The following is a 25,119-nucleotide window of genomic DNA, read 5'->3' on the forward strand; positions in this document are numbered from 1 at the left end:
GAAATGTAACTCCTCTACAGCAGGTTTATACATTTCTTCTTTCCGCACCACAAACAAATTGTATGTGTTAGGACCACTTTAGAGTATTCATCAACCGACACCTGGTCTACTCTCATGCCAGGCCTACTGCTTTAAAGGTTTGCCATCCGGGTATACTCCCCTGCCCGAACAGCGTTTCACAAAACAGAAGTTGCTTCAGTGGCAACCTTCAACTTATAACCACTTCACAATGTTCGTTATTTTGCAGCATAACTTTCAGCAACTTTTTAGGAAAACAAGATTCACTTTAGTGCTTTTTAATCCTCCTCTATAAATTATGCTCCTCTCCCTCCGAATAACCTTTTTCCAGAAGGGCCACCTGCTTTTCCACTTTCGTTACCCCACTGCACAAATAATAAAATATTGATAAGCAAAGTCTTTTCCTGTTCCATTCGGCTTTGGTAAGCTGTGTTTATATCAGCGGTTATACATTTCACAAAACAAATAGAAAATTTCAAAACCCTTGGGTCTTCCATTACTCCCTTTTCGCCTTTGGCAAGATCAGTTAGGCTTGTATTGCTTAGGTTTTAGTTGCTCTTGGCTTGGATAATGGTTGTATGCATTAGCTTTTAACAAGGATGCACCATCGGACTGTTGGATTTTCCATAAACTCACATGCTTAATTTTACAGTCACTTGGTTTCACCGAATACAACTTTCGTTGCTTTTTGGTATTGAAAAGCACTACTAACGCTTCTTCCACTCATACGCAAGTGAAACTGCCTACCTGGAACACGTGAGCAGTATCAGAGTGCTCCGGGGTCACTTTCAACTTGTGAACTCACCGGGTAAGTCACAAGCTTCCGTTCCTCTCTGCGTTAGCAGGTCTTCTGCTACAGTGGCTCCTTGCAAGTTTGTTTTTACCACATCTTCAGCTTTGCAATAAGCATCAGCCGTGCTGGAGGCTTCCCTCGTGGAGAATGCAACTTTGTGGGAGGACCCATAAAACCTACCCGAGACCGCAGAGCGGTCGCTGAGCTTGAGCAGAGGTAGAGCAGTCTTGGCAGTCCACACTGCCTCTGTGCTCCAGTCGGTCTACCATTGCAGCAACTTTGTGGGAGGACCCATAAAACCGAGCGGTCGTGGAGCTTGAGCAGAGGTAGAGTAGTCTTTGCAGTCCTTGTCAGGACTGAAAAGGCTGCAAGCAAAATGAATACGGACCTTGATCAAACCGCTTTACAGCAGACGCCAGTGAAGCCAGCAAATGAAGGCAAAGACGCCAAGAAAAGACCCCTAAGAAGCTCACGCCCAACGCACCAAGTTTGTGACCCAATACCCCCTTAGACAAACTGCCAGATCACGCCTGCCAGGGCTATCAAACACCTGCTCGATGCCGTCTCATGAAAGCTCCATTAACACAACGGGCAACCAACTCCGACCTGCCAAATTGCCATCAAACTGTGAGAAAACAGCAAAAAGTGATGCACCTTCGGACATCGACTCTCCATTAAAACAAAATGCTCAATTAAGATCAAAGCCCACGGAGAAAAATGCTACGAGCAAATCTCAACCGCCAATGGAAAAGCCCTGAGACAGGGAGCATATTGAAACAATGGCCACTACGGCCCCACGGCACCAGCTCCCTGCTAGCAGCGACCCAGAGGGAATTCGTTCAAGCAGCGCCAGCCGGCAAACGTGAGGCCAGAGGAGCTTCACAAAAGCAAAAGCAAATCACAGGAGGAATAGAAAACTCACCCGCTTTGGAGGAGCAGCTGGCGGCAAACAAGGCGACGCCCCCCATGCCAGCTGGAGGAACTCCGTAGGCCGCGGAAAGGTTCCGGTGAAGCAGAGCCTGAGCTATGGCCCCTCCCTCGGGACTCGCTGAGAGCGTAGAGCGCACAGGCACCTGCCAAGCCGACATTGTCGGTTGCAATCGAGGTCCAAATACACGCAGCACAGGATGCTGGGTTTCCAGCCCTTTCAGAGACCCGTCCGCGGCACGCAGACCAGCACAGGGTCCCCTACCCCTCCCCCCCAGACGCGGAGAACTGCAAGGACACACGAGCGCCCCTCGAGGAGCTTGATAAGTCACAGAACACACTCAACGCAGAAGAAAAACTCCCGGGGAAGACTTTGAACCAGGTTACAATTGCGAAAGAGAGGAAAAAAACAAGCAACAAACAACCACCACACCAAAAAAACAAAAGAGGGGGAAACCCTACAGCAAAGACTCACAGACATTAAATACTGTCAGGACTTCTCAGGTGGTAGGGGGAAGCATGCAGTGCCAAAGAACTGCAGGCGTTGGAAAACACATGAATAATGTTCCACAGAGGTTAAAACCTCTTTACTTCAGGACTTTGCTTTGTGTCCTATGTAGGCAGAAAGCTAGACTGTGGCAAACAAGCCTTCTGGCCATCAAAACCAAGAAAAGAAGCAACAGGACTTCAATTCCCAGCAGCCCTGCGTGCCCAAGAGCCTCTAGGAAGCTACAGGACAACGCCCGGCTGAGCGCGCATGCGCAGCGCGAACACGTGGAACGCTGCTTGCGCTACAGGATCTTGAAGAGAGAAGACCTGTCCCGGCGGGCTCCTGCAGGCAGCCATCAGCGCAGCCACACCCCGCCTGCAACTTCTGCAGGCCCCGCTCACCACTCCAGATAAGTGCATCTTTCCTTTGTTTGCTCACTGTCAGCTCGAACACTCGTAGTGTGCCGAGCGCTCCCGGGGGAATCATATTCCGTGACAACGTGGTGCGGAGCCCGGCATCGTTTACATTTGAAGCCGCGCAGCTCCGCACCCTGCAGTGAAAGCTAACGGAGTCGGGGCACCTGCATTGTTAACCCTTACTAATCCTACGAGCCGGAACACCAGAACTGCTAATCTTACGAGCCGGAGCACCGGCACTGTTCTTTGTGCTAATTTTACGAGCCGGAACTCTGGCATTGCTAACCCTTGTTATTTCTGACATTTTAGAGTTACTTATGTGAAAGCTGGGTTCCAGCGGCATAAGTTGTGATATTTGAGGCAATTAACCCCGATTCCTTGATTTGAGCTCATTCCTGTTTTTGATCCTTTGTAGCAGAGTTCCGTTGTTCGCGCAGCACGACTACAACATTGGTGAATTAGCCCAGAGTCACCTGCTGCACAACCGAAGCTAAGTGCTTTTCTTTTGTTTAAACCAGTGTTATTTTACATATGTATGTGTTCCTATGTTCATGTTTGATGAAGGATGACCAGTGGGTATGTTAGTAATGCTCATTAAGCCCAATCACTAAGGAAAGACTAAGACAGTAGTAAAGTCAATGAGGTTCAATTGTGCTCTACTGTGGGGTTCATGCTGAAGTATCATCCAGGTTCAAACCTAAGCATATGTATGCAAGTGAAGGAGTGAATGGGCATTCAGCAGTTTTACGAAACCCCAGGAGGGGCATCACATCGAATCCTCTTAAACCTTCCCTAACCCTCCCATTTCCATTTCCTACCCTTTTACCTGGTTTTCCTAACCAGCCCTTCCTATCCAACCAGCGGACCCTAACCCTCTTTCCCCGATGGGTCAAGGAAGCCTGTATTGTTAACACTCCAGGCCCCAAGACCCAACGGGGAGGTAGGTGTACGTGCTACCTCCACTCAAGACCAAGGTCGTGACAAATGCAAACATTACCTCAGACAAAACAAAAAACAAAAACACAAGGACAACTAAAAACAAAAAAAAAAAGACAAATCAGACCCAACAAAGGAATCAAATAAAAACAACATTCTGCAATTCACTAAAATACTTTTTTCAAGACAGTGAAAAAGAAAACACAATGTTCTCACAGAACTGACGGACGGCGAGATCCGAGGAGCCCTAATGGATCCCCGCCAGCCCTAAAAGCTCACAAAACAGTCACTAAAGTCTGCAAGATCACAAAACAAACAAACCGGATCCCGAATCCCCTCTGCTGCAGCATCCCAATGAAGATCCGTCACAAAGGCCCTCACCAAACAAGAAACAAAATTTTGACCCAAAGGTGACACAAGACATGAACACTCGAGATCCAATGATAAATGCCGACGATCCTCCATCTTCAGGTGAAACCACGCCACTTCCTGCCGACACACCATCTGCTCCATCAGAGGCACAAACGGAGGCAGAAGAAAAGAGATTCCCAATCCCTGTCCCCCAACACTCTCTCCCTTACCCCGAGAGAAGAGCAGCACAAAAGCAATGATCAACCTTACTTACCTCTTTGCTCTGAAGCTAAAGAGGACTGGCAGATTCCAACAATCCTAAGGCCCGCAAGAAAGATCTCTTCATCTCAGCCACCGAGAGAAATCCGACTCTCACAAAACCAGTCCCTTGAAAGATCAACATACGAGCAAGCCCAAAGTACACCAGCCAGAAACCATCGTAAAAGCTACCCGACACCAAATGAAACCCCAACAAAAAAACCTGACATGTTGACAATGTTGGCCGTCACAACTGCTAGCACCTTTCGGGAAATTATATGAGGCCGTAAATGACACGCTAAAGGACCCTTTTCGCACTGATGCACACCAAACTGATCTATTTGGAAGGCTTCATCACTGCAAAAGAAAGCCGAAAGTAAACAACGCTTCTTCAACTTTACCAGAATATTGCCAAGCAAAGCACATGAAAAACCAAGGTGGGCCCAATAAACAACAGTCAAGCACGGAAACACACACGGATCCCCCTCCATGCCCTCCACTTTACATATTCACAAGCAACCAACAAGACCCACCAAAAGCAGAAATTGAACCTGAATGCTCAAAAGGTGCGGCCACCAGTAAACAAAAACAAGCATCAAGCATCAAGCTTGTATTATCATCGGGTCACTGATAAAAGCCAGTCCACCTCAGAAGGCCAGTCGGGTCTCAAAGGATCGTCCTGAAACCTTGAGCCAAAAGAATAATAACCGACAAGGTCAGGAGCACGCAAAACAAATTTCTTGTCACAGAAAAGACGTAAAACGATAATCTGTTTCCACCGAACCAACAAAGAAGGACCATTCAGACAATCCAAAGGTCTCCACAACAGCACGTACAAAAATCCCATAGATCAGTGGAAGTTAAGGAGCTAAAAGCGACAGGCAACAGAAACTCGCTACGCTCCCCCTCCACGCTGTCAAGAGATCACGACCGGAACCAGCAAAAATACTGACCCTCAACGGCAAATTAAGAAATTGGGGCATACAAAAATCTTCAAGTTAGAACAAATCGAAAAAAAATTCAGAAGCAGTAACATTAAACCGAGGAACAATCATGAAGATCCTAAGAAACATCAGGGACCTCAAAGACTTAAGACCAGATGACATCACTCTTGTGGAGCCCTTCCATAAAGCGCTAAAGCTTATTTACACATAAAAGAAGCAACAACAGCAATAGCGACAAAGGAGGGCCTAGAAGAGGATATCTTTTAACAGAGTTCCAACCAAAAACACCCACCACTGATCAGCAGACCTCACAAAAATCAGAGAGAACACATAGGGCCCACTACAGGTCTAAAACTGAAGCAAATCACTGGCCAGAAAATAACTTCCTAAGCTACCAAAGCCAACATCAGGGAAGCAGGACCATAGACGAGCAAACAAAGGAGCAGACACAAAAGCCCAGACAATTAGCCAAGGAAAACCTTACTTGGCAAAGGAAAACAAATGTGCTAAAGAAACAGAAATGAAAGGAGCGCCTGAAAATATAACAAAAAAAACGAAACAAACTGTCCTACCATTTGCCCCAATCAAACAGCTCTGGGCCTGCCTACCGAAATTCGTACCATCACCAGCAAACAAATAGCAACCACTGATGGGACAAGACAAGAAAGAAAACCTGAGAAAGACAGTGGAATAGAAAACAACAGCAACAACACTAAAAATGGCCTTGTGGAACACACGTGGATATAAACACCCGACAACAACAGGAGAAACCAACTTGGGTGATTTCGACATCTTAGCTCTCCAAGAGACCTGGCTGAAAACCGCACCATCAATTGACGGACATGCAATAGACATTTCATCGGCCACAAGGGGCCGGTTAGGCCGCCCATCAGCTGGCCTCTTGATTGCAGTTCGCTCGGGCAGTGGTTTGTCCATCCAAAAACAGCTGTCCTCCTCGCAAAGCCATCTCTCTGTGCTGGTGAAGTGGGACCGACCTGAATCAACGACAGAGAAAATCCAGGAAACTTCCATTGCCATAATAACAACCTACTGGAACCCAAAGGCTATTACGGACGAGAAATTCGTAAGGATCATAGAATCAGAAATTGACGAGATACAAGCAAACTCCGAAATCTCGCTAATAGCCATCTGAGGCGACCTAAACACGAAATGCCCGAGCCCAAAACCCCTCTCTCCAGCGAACAGCCTAAAATTCCAGGGCAACTCCAGGGGCCAACAATGGCAGAAACGTATGGACTCGAGAAATATTCACAACACCGAACAGATCTCTCCAAAAGCGTTTCAAATTCCAACATGGGAGAGAAGTAGCCAAACAGCAACTATCGACTACATTTTTGTCTCTGAAGCAATACTCAACCTCGTCACATCGTTCGAGATAATAAGATCTAACGCCAGCGATCATAACATTCTTCAAATAATGTGGGCCTCTCAAAGACCCCCAAATCCAACAATGGCCAAAAAAGTCGAAGTGACAAACCAAGGAAATCGCCTACGACTGACAGCAGAAAGAATAGAAGAACTGACATCAAACTACAAAAAGAAGTTTGTAAAAAGTAACACGAGACTGGCAGAAATTGACTACCAGCCCCTACTTATACCATATCAGGCAGGTCCTTCAAAACATTGTAAGGGTACAGAGCCGGACACTCACCTCTACGACAAACTGCTTGTGGAGAAAAGGCGAGACCTACGGAAACTAAAGCGTCAGGCTGCCAAATCCAAATCAGTCCTACTAAAAAAAAAGTTCCTAGACGAGTCAAAGAAATATGCGCCCTGGATTAAATCCCATCGAATAACACTCTACAAACATGACTCAGAGGAGAAGGTCACTGGAAGAAATCCCAGAGATTTCTGGTCCCTTGTAAAAAATGGATGACAAATGTTAGGCAGAATTATATGCAGTACCCTTTGGGAACACCACACACAATTAAGACCACAAGAGACAGTACAAATTCACCTTTGGTACAGGCCTGTACTACACAATTAAAGTGGTAGCGATGGCCGAGCAGCCAGACTTATCTCAAGAGTAAATGAGCAGTATGAAATAGTTACACAAAGGACAGCAATTACTATGATTCAGGCAAACACTGACTCAAGGTTTTCAAGTAAAAGAATATACATTTATTTCACTCTTCAGTTGTTTAACATTACACTATTATAAGCAGTTTAAAATCACACTCTTAATACACCACACCACTCCCAATAAGTTCCAGACAAGTTAAGCTCACAAAATGAAGTGGGAGCAAAATGGGACTCCAGCAATTTAAAAGGGAGGGAAAAACAAAGTTAATAGAAATTGAACCACACCAACAGGTAAGTACTCAGGGTAATTAAGCAAGAGGAACTACAGTGATAGAATCAGGTAGAAAAGGCTTATAGCCAAAGTCAATGGGTCAAAAATCTTTTGCTCAAGATTACACAGTTCAGGGTAGTTCGCAGTAAAGTTCGTGCCACGGATTCCGGACGAGGTTGGTTAGCAGAACAGTAAGTTCAAAGAGAAGAGAAGGACAAGCCCTCGGTTTGGAGAAAGATTTCAAACACTTTCACCGCGACTGAACGAAACAAACAACCGGATTTGCACAGTACCTTAAAACAGAGAGGAAGCTGTAGCTGAGGCGGACATTCCTGGTAGTTCCTGCAGGCTCACGGTTCCTGAAGCGACTGTCAGACTGACGAGAAGTAGGAAGACTGGAGGGTCCTGCACTGCCCAGGGAAGAAAACAGCAGCAGAGCAAAGCACCAAATAAAAGGTGCGCTCCTCAAAACCAAAGCAGAGTCCGACCTTCCTGTCTATCCGGCCCACTGTAGCTCTGTACATCGAATTCGACCACAGGAGGGGTCTTGGCTTGAAGTTCGGGCGAACTGGTTGGTCCCACCAGCTCAAGGGAAGAAGTTTCCTGGAGAATCTTCTCTGTCGTCAGATTCTGAAGATTCGGACCTGCAGCAGGGCTTCAACGGGCAATTCAGTCGTTGTAGGGGTCCTTTTCCATCAGCTCCTCATTGGTTCTTTCGTTCCAGTGGCGACTCTGCCTTTCCAGTCCCAGAGACCTGCTTTTTATGCAGTTTTCCCCCCATTCGCACAGCCTGGCTGTCAATCACACAGCATGGTGGCTGCCCTGGCACGGACACCCAACCAATCAAACAGGAGTGCGACTTGGGTTACCAAGGGAACCCATGGGAGGGGTCCTAAGACCCCCTCCCTCACATCCTGCCTACACAGACTTTCAGGTGCCTTAAGGAGAACTTCTGTGCAGGAGCCCGCAAAACGACGGCGAACAAAGGGACCAAACCTGATTTGGCGCGCAGAGTAAAACACGAGAAAGACTTTAACAAAATGAAATGGCGACTAAACCCAGCCGGAGCCGAAATAAAATATATTTGGTCAAGCGGGTTTATGTTAGAGGCTAATGTAATAGCCTAAAACAATACCACGGTTATTTATTTTTATTTAAAAAAAAGAACTACAGTTTAAGCACAAGGTTCAAACTTTTTTTTCAATTTCCTTTCACATCCTTAAAAGAATTCAATCATTCACTCTTCATTACCCTAATATTGATAGTTCACATTTCACTACATCAGTTCGTAGAATGATCAGTTAGATTCTCAAATGAACCTAAGTCCGCAGAGCCTCATGCCATTAAATTTCTCAACGGGTCAACTTTCAAAAGCATGTCCATATAATTTACAATCGCACAAACAAGTTTTGTGTTGTTCCCAGAGATGATCCTAGTCCACCACGCATTCATGTCGTCATCAGTAGGTGCAAATTTTCCAAGATGGAGCGAGCGTTGATTTACTGTTTGTTCGCACTCAATTGGTGTTTTAGGAATTCGATGGCCATACGACAAAAGCGGCAAAGATTGTCATTTATTGTTTTGTCATTTCTTTGCCAAAGAATTTCTTTTGCTTTCAATGTGTTTGTTCGAAACATAAGAAATTGTTCTCAGTGATGACGAGATGGGCAATGGAGTAAATAACGAGGCTGCACATTTAGTTTTTTCTGCTCGCAACCTAAGAAATGTATCGATTGCATCCTTTCTCGTTTTTCTTGAATTGCTATCCAGGCCCAAGACTCGAACCTCTTCTTGGCGCATTGAGGCTGGTTGAAGAGCTCTTGATTGTTGATGTCACGAGCAGATATAAATGACAGTAGTTTGCGAAACCATAGATTTTTATTAGTGGAGTCAAACTCATTACTAAATATTTGATACGCCGGGGTCGGTGACTCAAGAGACATCTTTCCCATTACCAAGATGGAATTCCACACAACTCTGCTATGGAGCGAGTTTACTGACAATTCGTGTCGCAGTATTGTCATGGATGTGGATTGAGGCATTTTTAACACGTGACGCCAAAGACGCCCTTCCAGCATGTGCCAGATTTGGTCATTGATGTTCCAATCCGCCTCTGCACCAAAAACAATGACCGGAACAACTTTCTGCAGGTAAAATGACAGAACTGGTGCCAAGGAGAATTTTCCATAGTTTTTGTTGATCTTGGCTTCTTGAAGGGCAAGCTTCGTCATCTTTGATTTAAGTTCCATGACCCAATGATGTTCGCAGATGGAGTTATTAAAAATTGTATCCCTAAGTATCTTATGGAGGAGACAGAGGAAAGGCATTCTCCAGCCACACACCACCTGAAGGATGTGTCCTTCTTGTTGTTCAGGCTGCCAATTGACACAATTTTTGTTTTTGATATATTTATCTTAAGTTTGTTGATGGCCAGGTATTCGTGTAATCTTGTAAGCAAGCGCTGGAGTCCAATTTGTGTTCTGTCCATCAGCACCAGATCACCTGCATAAATTATGCATTTTAGAGGGACATGACTGATCTTGGGCGAAAAGCAGTGGACCTGTTCCAGGTGTTGCAGATCCGCCAGAAACAGTTTTAACAGCTCGGCGGCAAGAGGGCACCCTTGCTCGACGCCCCTTAGCAGTCGGAATGATGTCTGATAGATCACCACATTTGTTGAGTCTTACGCGGATCAAGGTGTGTTCATGGAGGGCCATGATGGGATCAAGGATGTTTGACGGATACCTCCACTTGACAGTTTTGCCCAAAGAAGTCCTCGATTTAAGCTGTCAAATGCCTGCTTCATGTCAATAAACGCAAGATGAAGTTTGCTATTTGCTTTTAGAGCTTCGAGTTTCAAAATAGTAAGAATCAATAAGTTGACATCAACCCCAACACCCTTCATAAAGCAGGTTTGGCGTACATCCGGAATCAAGGACACGTTGGCCCATTTTGCGAGTCTCTGTCGCAAGTTTGACCCAAAGGTCTTACCAATGGTGTCGAGAAGGGCAATTGGGCGATAGTTGCCAGGATCATCCCAATTCCCCTTCTTGTGAATGGGAATCACAATTGCAGTGGACCACAATTTCTGCAGTTGTTTGAACACTGCAATGTTTGAAAACAACTTTCCAATGAAGGGAGCCCAGTCGTTTGCATGTTTTTTGAGCATCACATTCGAAATCAAATCAGGCCCCGCGGCACGTGAGTTTTTTAGTGCCTTAATGGCTCGTTCTATCTCCTCATGCGACATATCCACTGCCCAAGGAGTGTCCGCCGAGTTGATCATTGTCACGGGCTCAATAGGGGGTTTCTTGAAAACCGTAGAGAATCGAGTTGCCCATGCAGCACCTGAGATTGTGTTTACAGGAATAGATGAACATTTTGTAAGGTCCATGTTCAAGATCTGCCAAATTTTGGTGTTTTGTGTCACAATTAAGTTAATCATTAGTTCGGCACGATCTTGGTCAACAATGATGGCATGAGATTTTGCCCAGTTACGATAACGTGCTCTTCTAATTCTTACTGCATCATGCACATCTTTTTTAGGCAGGTTCTTTATTTACAAATCTCAAGTCTTTTTTCGCAGGGCTTTCTTCACTTCATGCATGACAATGCTGTATAAGTGTGTATGGGAACGCCCACAATAACTTGACTGCTTTATGTCAATGATGTAATCGGTTAACAGCGGGGTATAGTCGATTCCATGTGTAGAAGAGGAATTTGTGAGCCTGGTACCAAGATTTTGAATCTGGTTTCCGTTTATTCTAAGCCGATTTCCCCCAGTGTTTAATTCCACAGGCATCTTGTAGGTTGCAGCAAAAGGCGCCGATTCCATCAGGCAACAGAGTTTCAAAAGATTATGGCACTGTAGTTCGTCACTTGAATTTGCAGATCTATGATCTTAGATTCGACATTGCTGGAGACCCATATATAGTCGAGAATGCTATGAGTATTCTCGCGATGCCACGTTGGATTGTGCCAGGACATCCCCTTTTGCGGTGCCATGTAGCATTGAGGATTCGCAAGTACTCATGGCCTTGTGCCAAATCTGACCTCTGGCAGCCCCTGCATTCGCAGGCAAACGCTGTAAGACTGCGAATTCAATTCTGGTCAAACTGGAACCAGGAACAGTTTAAGTCTCCGCAGCCGATGACTGACAAGTTGTTATAGGCAAGCGTTGCCTCATCAATTAGATGAGTAATGGCATTTACAAATGTTTTGGTGCTGATTTTTGCGGGATTCCAGTACCCGTTGAAGATCAAGAGACTTCCGGGAATGAATACTTTTGTCCATGGTGTGAATAATTGTACCTTGCACAAACGGGTTAGGATTCACCGAGACTGGAGACTACCATCTTTGGGTAATTCTTACCATTGTTAATAGGCCTGAAAGCTGACGACCTTTGACGTTTTTTTCCACCGATTAAGGAGGGATGTGAAGCCTTCACGCATCGGGGCCTCACGTAACCATGTTTCCTGGAGGCAGATTACAAACACGTTTTCCAAAGAGGACTCAACGTCATTAAAAAAGAGTTTGAATCCACGTGTATTCCAGGATAAGATGGTATATTGGCACTCCTGTGCCTCCAATCATGGCTAGTGTTGAGCCCAATGCCTGTTGGAATTAGTTTTTTTGGCTGATGAGGGACCTTGAAATTTCCGTTCTTGCCTTGGCTTCTGGGTAGTGCTCAATGTTTTCTGCAGAAGTGCTGAATCGACCTGCGCTGGTTTTTTGTTTCGCCTCCACAACCTTGTCTAGTGAAGGCAAACTTTCCTGGTCAGGTTCGACCAGGATCTCAAAACCAAAGAACAGCAGGTCGTCGCCAGCTCTTAGTAAAGTGCTCCGTACTCCGGCAGAGTTAATGTGCAGAAGCACTTGGTCAGAGGACTTCTCAGTGGTGTATTCGACAATCTTTGTGTCGTCAGATTCGATTGTGCGAAGCGAAGGAACGCACTTGAATAATTTAAAGACGTTTGTTCGATTTAAGTTGACATCGTTGTCGTCACTTTGTATGTTCAGCAGGCGTAATTTGCAACAGTGGGGCACACCTTTACTGAGTTTGGTCTCGTGGACCCTCGTTTTGAGGTGAACGCACTGATTGCGTTGATTCAACGTGAATTTCGGATTTAAGCGTTGGTCACCAGGTGAGGTTAAGTCAACGTTTACTGCTGCAGCAGTATATCCTTGGGCCCGGTCAGCTGTCGGCTTCAGGGTCTCTTGGGTGGCTTCATTAGGCATCTGACTGTCCGCCATCCGCATGGGTAGTTCATGAGAACTCGGGACTGTAGATGCAATAAGAGCACTTGCTTGGTCATCATGAATCGAATAAGTAGATAAATCGCATAGATTGATTGAGGAAGACGCAGATGTTGAGGCAGATGAGTCCTCATCAGAAATTCTTCTTTTTCGTTTATGCGTAGGTTTTGACTTGCCTTTGCGAGTGAGAGACAAGGCGGCGTCCTTTGGGGCCCGATCTGAGATTTTAGCGTTTGCACTGGTGTCTCGTTTGAACAGACTAAGTCTTGGAGGTGAAGATAGATTTCTGATGAATTTATTGGCATTAGCATGTCCAGACGTTGCGCCTTTCTTGGTCAATTTTCATGCACAGGCATTGCCCGTGGTTGCTTTGGCAGGAGCAGCAGCTTCTATATTCGCTACGACAAGGACTGGCTTCGCAGCGCCGGTGAAGATGCCGAAAGACAAAAAATGCTTCTCAGGAATAGTAGTTGGCACTTTTTTGCACTTCAGTATCGGAGCCACTGGCGTCTGCAACCAAGCCGGCGTTGTTTGTTCCGTTTTCGTCTTGAGTCGATTTTCCATCTCCATTTTTAGCCATCTGCGTGGACTTAATTGGTATCAGCAGTTCACTGGCGGCCAGGTCGACTGCTTCCGAAATTGGTACAGGATTGATCTGACCTACTTGAAGTAGTGTCTCCTAACCCTGCAAATTTAAGTTTGTGACTGGTCCCAGGGGGTCTCGAGGCAATTTGGGTGCGTCTGCGTCAACATTTCTTTCGCACTTTCCTGCGCTTGAACAAGGCGCAGGACTGGTGTTTTAACACATCCATTTAACATCGTCTAAAAGCCCTTCCACTAAGCTCTCATTTTGACAATGATGGCAAGCAGCCAAGTCACATAGCCGTTGCTGCCATTGCACTGTTAGGCCTGCTTCGGCTTGTATTTTTTCCTTTAGGAAGATGTTGAACTTGTCGATTTGCTCCATTTTTGTGGTCAAATTAGTCAGCATTGCTCCTTGATGACGAATCGATACATTAAGCTATTCATAGAGTTTCACACATGGTATCCTGGCTAAGGATGATGCAGCCAGAACATTATGATGAATTTGAGTGGAAGCAGCGGCGGATAGACTAGACTTTGCAGGTACATTATGAGGATTATCAGCTTCCATGCACGAGTGATTTGAGACATCTTCATTTGACATATGAGCCTCAGGTAAGTGCCCATAACTTTGAGGGAAGACAGGTCTTTTTGAACTGCTTTTCTGAGCACTCAACATCGGCGTGCTTGTAGTACCTTTTACAGGCTCAGAATGTAGGCGGAGCGAGGGTGACCGAAACAGTCTTGTTGGAGTCAACACATACGCTTTATTAGAGTTAAGACAGACGGGGTGTAACTCCGCCGGAAAGAGCCGCGGTACATAGGCAGCTGGCTGATCCAGTGATTCCTTGATGAAGCCCTGAAATGTGACATCTGACACGGGTCAGTGTCATCCACACTGGACTTGCTGCCCTCCGCTTGCATGGGCTGTTTAAGAGTATCATGACTCGCCTTTGGTGAAGGTAGTAAAGCTCTTCCCGAAGTACTTCGGGAAGAAAGATTCTTGTTTTGTTGCAGTGGCATCATCTGTGACCAATAAAGAAGTTTTAGGGGTACGGCATGCTCATCCAGAGTAGTATCGCCAGAAAAGGGACAATCCTTTTGTCTTTTATCAAGATCTTTCATCATGCGAGTCGAGAACATTTCTTGTTGTATTTCACTCGCAACAGCAAGGAAATCAGTTCATGACTTCTGTGGGCAGAACTTGGCGACTTTTGAGAACTCCCAGGCATATCGGCGGGGTTTCTAGCTGGCATCGTCAGAGAGCCATCAACTCCATTTAGCAGTATGTGCGGCGAGTCCGTCGCTGTGATGTTGTCAGCACAAGAGCTTGCTGGCGGCATACATAGAGGAAGCCCCTCACACGCTGCCAGCCGTAAACCGCTGGGACATGTTGAAGTATTTTGATCCGCTACATTAGGTAAGGGATCGATATTTGGGACAGTCATTAGGTCCGCGTCAGTGATGTCGAACGGCGAGTAGTAGAGCTTCGAAGTGTCGGCACTAATGATGATCTTCTGCACATCCGGCGTTGGATTTGGAGCCGGTTCAAGGTTAGTTAGGGAACGGAGAGCTGTTAGAGGCTGTATTGTGGATACAGGCTCATCCGGAATCAAGGTGCCACTATAGCTCACGCTCTCACTGGCAGGGGAGTTTAATGGCCGCTTGTGCGGGGAAACCAACTTAGCAGATGTCATTGACTCAGGACTGCCAGCAGCTGCCGCCATAGCTACAGATATAGTCATCGGCAAGGCAACTGTTTGTTTGCTCACATTGCCGTGGTTCGTTCCCAGCTGTTTGGCGGCCGTCCAGGGATTTATCATACAGCGCTGCTGAAGTGTTGTATGCCGTGTCTGGGGGCCAGAGCTGAGAGAGTTAGCCATGACTCGCTCACCGCGGTCTGCGGCGGACTGAGCAGGCTGGGACTCAGTGCCGGACTCCGCGCCGCGCAGGAAGTCTGTTTTTATTGAAATTTGCTGCAGAAACAGGACAGGATCACTCTACACAGTGTAGCTATAGCTACAGCTCCTCAGGGAACAGACAGAGTACTGGGCAGACTGGGACTCAGTGCAGGACTCATGTAAGATAACCACGGTATGAAAAATAGGGTAGTTGCCACTGCCACCAGCCAAGTCTTGATGAAAAGGGAGAGAAACAGTGCTCCAAGAGAAACAGACAAAAAGGGATAAGAATTAACCCTTTCCAATACTCCATGTAATATGGGGTGTACTGGGTCTGTGGTTTCAACAGACTACATAAAGTTAATGGCAACTTTACATGTATCTGGGAGACAGTAGTCAGTCCCAGAAAAATGGAGTCAGTGGGAAGTCTAAAAGACAACCCTGTGTCACTGCACTGAAGGTGTCGTGTAACACACATAAAAATGATGCTCATTGAGTAGGTGATGCTCCAGAGCCCAAGATCACACAAATGGTAAAAACACACACAGCAAAGCACATTTAAGAGTGGGAAAAAGGCTCACACTTACCAGGTGAAAAGAATAAACCCTAGAAATCCAGCAAAGCTGCCGAGGGACTCATTAGGTAAGGGAAATCAGCCATTTATGAGAATTCTCCCTAACAACCAACAAGGTCCCACGCTACCTAACACGGTGAGCGACGAAAGATGGAAGACCCATTTCACAGCCCTATTCCAAACTCCAGCTCAGGCACCCACGCCTTGCAAGCCCCCTTGCACCACACCCCTTGGAAGATTTCTCAAAAAAGAACGACATAGAAAGAGCGATTCGAAAACTAAAGTCCTCCAGAGCTGCGGGCCCGGATGGGGTAACAAATATCGATTTTAAAAAACCACCCAGTTGAATGGGCTTCATTCATCCGCCTTGTCTTCAAAGAATCAAGCCAAACAAAGACAATACCAAGATCTTGGACCTCCGCGATAGTTGTACCAATCTTCAAAAAGGGAGATAGATCTGACCCTTGCAACTTTCTCCTTGCAACTTTCTCCCGATAGCTTTGCTGGATGCAATCGGGAAAGTCTATGGCTCACTCTTACTAGAAAGCTTCCAACGATGGGCAAAAACCTCTCCTAGCACGGACCTGTTTCAAGCCGGCTTCACGAAGAACACCGGAACGACAGTAAACATCATGCTGCTGAGCATCATAAAAAGCAAATTACGGGCCCAACAAACCAAGGTCTTTATGGCTTTCGTCGATCTAACACAAGCCTTTGACAAGATCGACCGCGGTCTACCATGTTCCAAACTGGAAACATGAAATTGCCTGAATCAAATCCTGGAGCCAATCAAAGCACTCCATTTGGAAACCACAATGAGAGTGAAGCTGAACCAAAACGGCGCCCTGTCAATCAACGGAGGAGTAAAGCAAGGCTACCCTCTAGCACCCGCTCTATTCACTGCCTTTCTTGGAGACTACAAAGACTCATGTAAAGAGTTCAGAACTTTTCCACCAAAAATAGGTGAGTTCACAGTACCAAGGCTTCTATACACAGACGATATTATCCTTTTGGATCAGACCCTGATCGGTCTGCAACGCCAACTGAACAACATGGCCAGTTACATATCAAAAAAAACCTTGAGAAAAACAGAAAAAAAAAACAAGATTATGATCCTTGAGAAAACAACAACAAAAAATAATAAAATAAAACTTATCGTTGGAACCTTGAAAACACCAAAATCGAGGTAGTCAAAGATTTCAAATATCTAGGGGTAATGATAGACAGTACAGGCTTTTGTTTAACCGTTTGCAGTCCTTTTCGGCTTTTACTTCCTCTTTGGGCGATTTCTAAGTGCAAATAATAAACTGTTGTTTGCCTGGATGCTGCACCCTTAAGTGAGTATTGCGGCTGCTGCAATATTTATTCAAATTTTCTTTTTGGAAAACACTTATGTGGAGTGCGCTTCAGGCAAAATAATATATCCGTCACACCAGCAAGTTCACTTTTTAAGTAATATTTATTTTTTGCATTAATAGCATGCAATATCCTTTTTTTCAACCATTAATTCACAAACTGATAGTTTTTTTGCCTCTCAACACGTGTTTCCCTACGTCTTATGCTCGTGGTTCATCAGGAGAGATGCTAAATAAAGAAAGAATATGAAAGAAAGAAAAGAATGAATGAGTTATGTTTAAAATTATTTTAATAATTAAGTAGTGGTGGTGTGTTGGGTGAGCAACTCTGATTACATTAGCCTTTTAGATGTACTCACCTATGTTCCTTATTGAGTAAACATATCTCTGATTAATAATTCCTCTTTCGTTTTGTCTCTCTCATTTTTATGAGTTCTTTTATTAGTAAATTTCTGTAAACAATGAGAGAGGGTAGCATCAGTTTAACCTGACTCTTTGTATCATTTTTCAAACTTCATTCAAATGCCCTCTTTAGAGCAGTCACGTTTATTGTAAAGGTAGAGCTACTGTGAAGCTCTCCCCCAAATTCCAGAATACTAAAGTTTAAAGTGCTGTTCACACCCAAAATTATCTGAAAGAAATTAGATTAAATTGAATTACCTTTTATTTTTACTCAGTACGATTGCCTTCAGTCCGCCATAGTCCGCGCTACCTTTCTTTGCTATTTTCTATCCTTTATAAAGGCAGCGATCGCGTAACGTATGACATCACCGCGTCAGGTTACGCGATGACATCACACGTCACGCCTTTACGTTCAGCGGCCTTTATAAAAGGGCATTTGAGTGAAGTTTGAAAAAGTCATCATTCTGTAGCAAGCATTTTCTGTACAAAGACAATGTGTGCCAATTTACCAATGATGTTAAGCCAAATTCAAAGCGAAGGACCCGTATTGGTATGCTTTTAGGCAAACCCAACACAGATTTCCAAAACTTGCTCTCCAAAAGCTCCCAATTCGGCTGATTCGACTTCATTTTGATTTTCTTTTCAAGATTAGGGTCTGTTTCGAGCATGACCATATCAAGACTTACTTCTTCAAGATACTTTTCTGTTGAAAGTTTCAGCTCTAATATGAAGGCCTTTTTTTTTTTATTCAGTGCCATTATTTTTCCCCAATAGTTTGTACAATTGATTTGGATTTGGATTGGGGTTAGTTTGGAGACATTTGGCTACGCAACCAAACTGCCAGCCGGGCATATAGAATTTGCTTATAGTTTAGTAGGAAGATTTAGGATCCTCTGCACTTGCCAGGATGTTCTTAATGACATCTGCCCGAATTCGAATTGCAAGCCCTCACATGGAGTAGATTTAGGGAGGTTCATAAAAGTACACAAAATCTACCCTTATAGGCGTTCTAGCCACTTATTCAAGTTGTATGAAAGTGCCGCCAGTGAATACAATATACCAGGTATTATAGTTGTATGGTAGATTTCCAGAAGGCCAGAATGTAAAGTATGAAACACAACCAAATTGCCAACAGGGCATATAGAATTTGCTTATAGTTCAGTAGGAAGATTTAGGAGGGCACTCAAAATAGAATCATACATAACATGCATCACACGTATGCCATGCGGCCCAAACATAACTGAATCAACGGGTCAAGACCCACATTCTGCCTGGCAAGCGCCGAGACCAAAGCAACAAACACTTGTCTTGGCAGGACAGATCCTTGGGCATGGGATTCAAAGATACATTCTCAAACAAATCCTGGTTAGTAGATAGACACCTTAACTAAAAAGCCACTGATATCAAATAACATTACATCGCTAAATGCTGTACTGCAAAGTTAGCAAGTTTGTATATCGCCCGTATTTCAGTCGGCCTGGCCCTTACTACGTTTTAGTAAAGGCGAGGGCAATTAGATTTAGTAAACTTCTGTAAATGTTAAATCCTATACAATAACAGCACATCCATTCATTTAAGGGGCTACAGAGTTTCATATGCATATGTGCACAATGTCGTCGGATGATTGCACAAAATCCATCAGAAGCAGCACAGTGATCACACCCTCCGCAATTTCTGAGCGCCTCCTACCATAACCACCGCCCATATGACAACCGGAAATCCGCTATTTGTTCACAGAGAGCAAGCAATCCACCAATTAACTCCACAGGGTAGTGTAAAATAATGCAGAGGCAAGCGAATGTGAGCTACCTACCTGCCAACGCAACCGGAGGCTGGTAGCGGCCCCGATACAAGGTGATATCAAGTGCTGGTCTTGCACTCTCTTCGAGCCACCATATGGGACTGTCACCTCCTCCTTAATCCATACCATCGCCGAGAGGACCACGGCAACCTCCTCACGGACCTATTGCATTCAACGCCCATCTGCTCACCGATCCTAGCCAGCCACTTCCTATTAGAGGAAGGCACCTTGCAAATCATACGTCCTCACGCCTCGCGCCATCAACATATTGATCGTCAACAACCTCCAGAGCCGTTACAAATAACGGTAATCGGATTTATTTAATGAACATAATTTACAATGAAATGCAGTGATTTAAACATACAGTTACTACCCGGCCTTCACTACCTGCACTTCTTATTTTTGAGCATTTCAGTACCTGCACTTCTCAACTGCCCGAAATAGAGTACCAGTACTCAACTACGTCGCAAGGTGAAAATGAAAGCTTTTCTTTTCCCTTTATCGCAACTTAAAGGAATATGCTTCTTCAGCCTTTGCTGGGGAAAGCAGCGCCCTCTCCCTCCTCTCTCCACCAACCACAGTGCCCATGTCTCCTTCAGGGCACCCACCATGTAGAACAAAAGAAGAGACAATTGTCCATCTACATTCATGCCAACATTTGGACGCACCTGATCTTCAGGGAAATCGGTAGATGTAAATTTCCCCATAGGAATACATTGGAGATAAAATGATTACAGGCGGGAGAACGTGAAAAATAGCTATATTTTTCACTGAAAAGTTGGGAGTCTCCCGCCTAAATCGGGAGGGTTGTCATGTATGCATCTACTGTGTTCTAAAGTCTCCCTCAGTGCCTGCAGAACAAAATAAACAAATGTGCATCTACTGTGTTCTCAGCACACTGGGCGCGGAACACTCGCTAAGTGGGCTTCGGGTGAGTATACCTCTCAACTCGCATGCTTTTGGCGGGTGTCACCCGCCATGAAAGCAGCTCTTTCACCAGCCAATCTCTCTACCCTTCCATACAAATGAATGGGCTTTCACATGCCAAAAGTAAAATCGGGTGTTTTCACCCGCCATGGGATGACAAAACGTTGAGAGCTATGGGTGAACGGCTGTAATGTTCCCTCTCTATTATACAGTTTTGTCTGACCCTCCCATGTGTATTACCCCTTTAAAGGGATGTGTCCCTCCCACGTGTATTGCCCTTTTAAGATGGGCCCAAGCTAATAAAAGGAGCCCCTACAGGCACGTGCAGCAGAACGCTGCAGACTCCAACTATGGAACTCTTGTTGTCTCCGCTCTCATTGTGGGACCCTAGGCCTACAACGTGTGATCACAGTCCTGCGGCCCGGCAGGCCACACGCTGTGTGACCATGGCCCTACAGGTCCTTGCTGGTCTGGGCCCCGCCAGACCAGCCTGGTGCCCTGGGTCCAGTCCAGGCACCCACCATCCAGGATCCATCCAAGAAAACCAACAAGTGAGGGAAAGCAGAATTGCTGCTAACTTCAGGAGGTGAGTGCCCCCACAATCAGCAGCACCTTCCTGAGTGGTGCCACGCCGCTGCAGGAGCCTCATGGAAGATCCTGGGCCCGGCGGGGAAATAGAGGAAGTGCTCCGGTCGGGAGCAGAGGAAAGAAGAAGCACCCGTGCAAGATCCCGGGCCTTGCAACGGTGAAAGTGGGGAAATGCTCTGTTCGGGAGCATTGCTACTGTGCTCCGGTAGGAGCAGAAAGAATAAGAAAAGAAGTGTGCTCCATGCCGGTACTCGTAGTATGTGCCTGGGCCTGGATGCAGTGATAAAGAAATGCATGCTCCATGCCGGAGCTATATAAAGGATGCAGCCCAGCATTGCAACTCTTGAAAAGGAAAGGCTCCCTGAATGATCCCGGGTCCGGTGGTGTAAATCATGACGTGCTCTGGTCTGAAGCAGTAACATATGTAAACCTGCAACTTCAGAGTGGACGTGCCCCCGGCGATGGGAAGCAGTTCTGGTGTCTGGTGACTGCATCCACACAGGGGTAAGAAGCTCCCCCTATACCCTCCACCGAGCGTGGGTGGCGAAGGAGAAAGAGCGGTTTCTACCACTGCAATGGCAGCCCCCTGTGGCAGAAAGTAAAGTGCTCCACATCAGAGCAGAAGGAAGTAGGTGTGCCGGCACTTGCCTGGGGAAGAGAATCAAGTGGCCTCAGCACCTTACCACCAGCGTCACCCGGCTCACCAGTGACATCAGCCGCATACCTGCAAGCTGGAGCAACGAGAAGGGGCCCCAACAGTCACCCTGTCTGCCATACAAGTGGCCCTGACTGCCTGCCACTAATGACAACCTGACTGCCTGCCACTAATGTCACCCTGCCATGCCATCCAAGGTCCAGGACAATGTGGGCCCAGGGGCGATACCTACCGGCCCCCTGAGCCAAACCAACAACTTGGGACCGACCAACCAAACCATGCAGCCTTGGCCCCCAACACCAAGGAGCAGTGCAACGGGCAAGCAATGGGTTGTAGTTCATCACCCCGTGCCCTATAAATGTTACAGTGAGCAGCCTGGACGCCCTGCGATCTGCGGCGCGCTGCCCTGCCCACAACATCAAGGGACTATGCCGATGTGGCTCCTGGTACTTGCCAGGTGCGGCTTTGTCGGCCGTGAACTGTACCCTCAATGGACCTGGACCCTGTGAAGTGACTCCTGAACGGACACGAATGGGAAGTGAACTGGTCTCCTGCAGTCCTGCAATTTCTTAAACAGGACTCAGTGTACGTTTGTTTTGAAGCTGTGAACCTGCATATTACCTACATGGTTAAAGTGGTCTCAGTAAAGAACAGTGATGTGAAGCTGTGATCCCGCAGTTAGTAGGTTTGCAAATCGTGCCAGCCGCCAACCATGGTGGCTTTTTCAGTGGTTGCAGTTCCGAACCCCAGGTGAATAAAGGGTTTTGTAAACTGTGGTAGAACTGCGTAGATTCCACCGGCAGTTCACCGACCACGACTGTCACCCGTTGAGTATGTTTAGAATGTGTTAGTACGTGCTAGTTCTGTACCCATCTGATTAGCCATGTATGTGTTAGTGGCATATCCTATTGTCTGTCTACCCCACAAATCCCAAGTGATAAATATTGTCGTTCTGTAACGGGGGGATCATGTATGTCTCAGCAACGTTTGTTTTTTTTCCTTATGAAAAAGGAGGAGTGTTATGTCTGACCCTCCCATGTGTATTACCCCTTTAAGGGGATGTGTCCCTCCCAACCAAATGTATTGCCCTTTTAAGATGGGCCATGACTGTGTCATGGCCCAAGCTAATAAAAGGAGCCCCTGCAGGCACGTGCAGCAGAACGGCTGCAGACTCCAACTATGGAACTCCTGTTGTCTCGGTCTTTCATTTTGGGCCCGTAGGCCTACACCGCGTGGCCACGATCCTACGGCCCTGGCCTGCTGGCCGCACACTGTATGACCAAGGCCCTGCAGGTCCTTGCTTGTCTAGGCCCCCCAGACCAACCTGGTGCCCTGGGTCCAGTCCAGGCACCCACCATCCAGGATGTTCCAGGCACCCCCGGTGCTCCGGCACCCAGGCTGTGCCCCTGCCTTGCAACACCCTGTAAATCCGGGTGACCCTGGCAATCAGCATGGTGCTGGCCCCGACAGCACCAATGAGGCCGGCTGCGTGACCGCCCCCGGCCCCACAACAATTACGTGTGTGATGGGCAGGCCCCCTGTCCCCTTTCTGTTGTTGTGTTTGTTGTGGGTTGCAACCCACGGAATGTAAAAGGCAGAGCTCACAGGCTTCGCGCCAGTTCACATTTGATAATTAAAGAAGCTGCATCCATATCAGCCATCTCCTTGATTTATTTAAACGTGCCATTATTGCAATTCACGTTCGTACTGTTCTCCTGTCTAAACTCAACAGGGGCTAATAATATGTTTATTTAGCGATGAACCCCGGCACCCAGCTGCTGTCACCGCCAAGCAGTAACTGAACAGAATGTGAAACCTTGGACGTAAGTCAGCGGTTCACGGTTCCATTACAACACTTCTTACCCCCTTAGAAAGAAATGGAAGAACTAGAAAAGGAAGAAAAAGAACAAAGCACAAAGAAGAAACACAGTGCAGTATGCAGAGGTAGCCATATTTGTTACGCTCACCTAGTATCCACGGGGACACCACCCAGCCCTGGTTGGATGATTTGCACTCTCGACCCCCCTCCCAGTCCCTTGGTAAGGCCTCTGGTTAAAGATGGGTCTGCAATATAGGAGAGCTGTATTCAATACCAGATTGTCTTTATGTTTTCCCACCTCCCTTGGCCTCAACTCCTTCCTCCCCCTTGGGCCTTCTCCTCACCGTAATATTGTAAAAGGTGGATTCTCCGTCCTGCTCCTCGTGGCAGGGGTGCGTAGATGTGGGCGGCGAGCAGCGACCAAGTTACTTCACTGGTGCACGCCCCTCTGTGGGAATGCAGGCCTGCTGCGACTCCGTAGGTTTGCTGCTTTACAGTCTTTATATGCCGTTCTTATGTTCCTCTTAGTTCGAATAATAATGTCTTGCTTCTTTCCTTTTAGGTATGGAAAGGTATTTTGGTGTTGTCATGCAGTTTGAAGATGAACCTGGGCCGGTAGGCGAAAGCGCAGTGTGCGCGATGCTGTCCGGTGAGTAATGCGCGATGCGCAGCGCAGTTCGCCTTTTATATTGCTAACCTGTGTCTTTTCTCTCCTTGCAGGATGCGATGTTCCTCGCCGTGCGCCGTAATGTTTCAGCAATGATACTGACCAGGAGAGGACTACCGAGTTAAGAATTGTGTGGCTTTCTTCATTCGGGAGGAAACGTGAGTAAACTCTTACTAATGCCGTCTTTCTTTCTCCTCTTTCCAGGTTATGGTATTCCAGGATGCATGCAGTGCCGGATGATGGAGTTCGTACCTTCAGGTGAGTGGAACTGAAGTCAACGATGGATTGAAGACAGGATACTGTTCCAGGTAAGTTTCGTAGTGTTCTTTCTCTGTCTGCAGGTCCTGGGTTTCAGGTAAGCTGGCATCAAAGAACTGGACACGGTGAGCGTTACGCTGCCCACAGCAGAATAACGCAAAGCATGTTCTGCAGGTTTGGGTGTGGTTTAAATAGTCTCAGGTAAAGTAGTCCAGGTAAAATAGTCCCAGGCCTGCCACACCCAAAGTAGTCGAGGTAAAGTAGTCCCAGGCCTGCCACACCCAAAAGACTAGACCACATAGCTCAGTTCCTTGTAACTGAGCAATATGTGTGCCTCCATGTTGGCTGAACCACCCCAAGTTAAATAGTCCCAAGTAAATAGTCCCATTCTAATGTTGGTCTTCATGATGGTTATGAGCCTGGTGCCAAAAGCGCCAGGACTGACTCCAAGAGAGTCTTGGGTGAGGTTTTATGGCCTTTGACCTGGCCCTAACTGGAAGGCTGACTTGCCAGTGAGGGCCAGGGGCAAGGGTCATGACAATATTATGACACAACAATAACAACAGTGCATGCAATAATAATTTATACCGTACAATTACAGTTGGGCAACATAATACAGTATGCTGAGGTAACCACTGGACTTTTCCCCACTTCTCTCAAGCATTCTCTTGTGTGCCCTCTGCTCAAAAAACCCTCTGCCGACCCTACTATTCTGGCAAACTATCGCCTGATCTCCATCACTCCTTTCCTGGGCAAACTCCTGGAGAAGTTGTCTATCTCTCAGCTTACCCTCCACACTGAATCTGTTGTTGTTCGCCATGACCATCAGTCTGGCTTTAGAGCATCCAGATGCACGGAAACTGCTCTTCTGAACACCTGTGAAAACC

General features: G+C 46.4%; 1 protein-coding gene across 2 annotated transcripts in view; it reads right to left on the bottom strand.

Annotated features, from left to right (window-relative positions):
* FERRY3 (FERRY endosomal RAB5 effector complex subunit 3) overlaps positions 1 to 19,526 on the bottom strand; it is an 845,039-nt gene extending 825,513 nt beyond the window's left edge. The window contains exon 1 of one of the 2 annotated variants that reach the window (XM_069628304.1): positions 19,331 to 19,526. The gene's annotated coding sequence lies outside the window, so the exon portion shown is untranslated. Of the gene's footprint in view, positions 1 to 17,474; positions 17,563 to 19,330 lie in introns of those variants that run through there. The other variant, XM_069628305.1, reaches the window with a different exon arrangement.
* Between the last annotated feature and the right edge of the window lie 5,593 nt (positions 19,527 to 25,119).

This window comes from Ambystoma mexicanum, chromosome 12 (genome assembly GCF_040938575.1).
Source record: "Ambystoma mexicanum isolate Mex_15411 chromosome 12, UKY_AmexF1_1, whole genome shotgun sequence".
Taxonomy (NCBI): Eukaryota; Metazoa; Chordata; class Amphibia; order Caudata; family Ambystomatidae; genus Ambystoma; species Ambystoma mexicanum.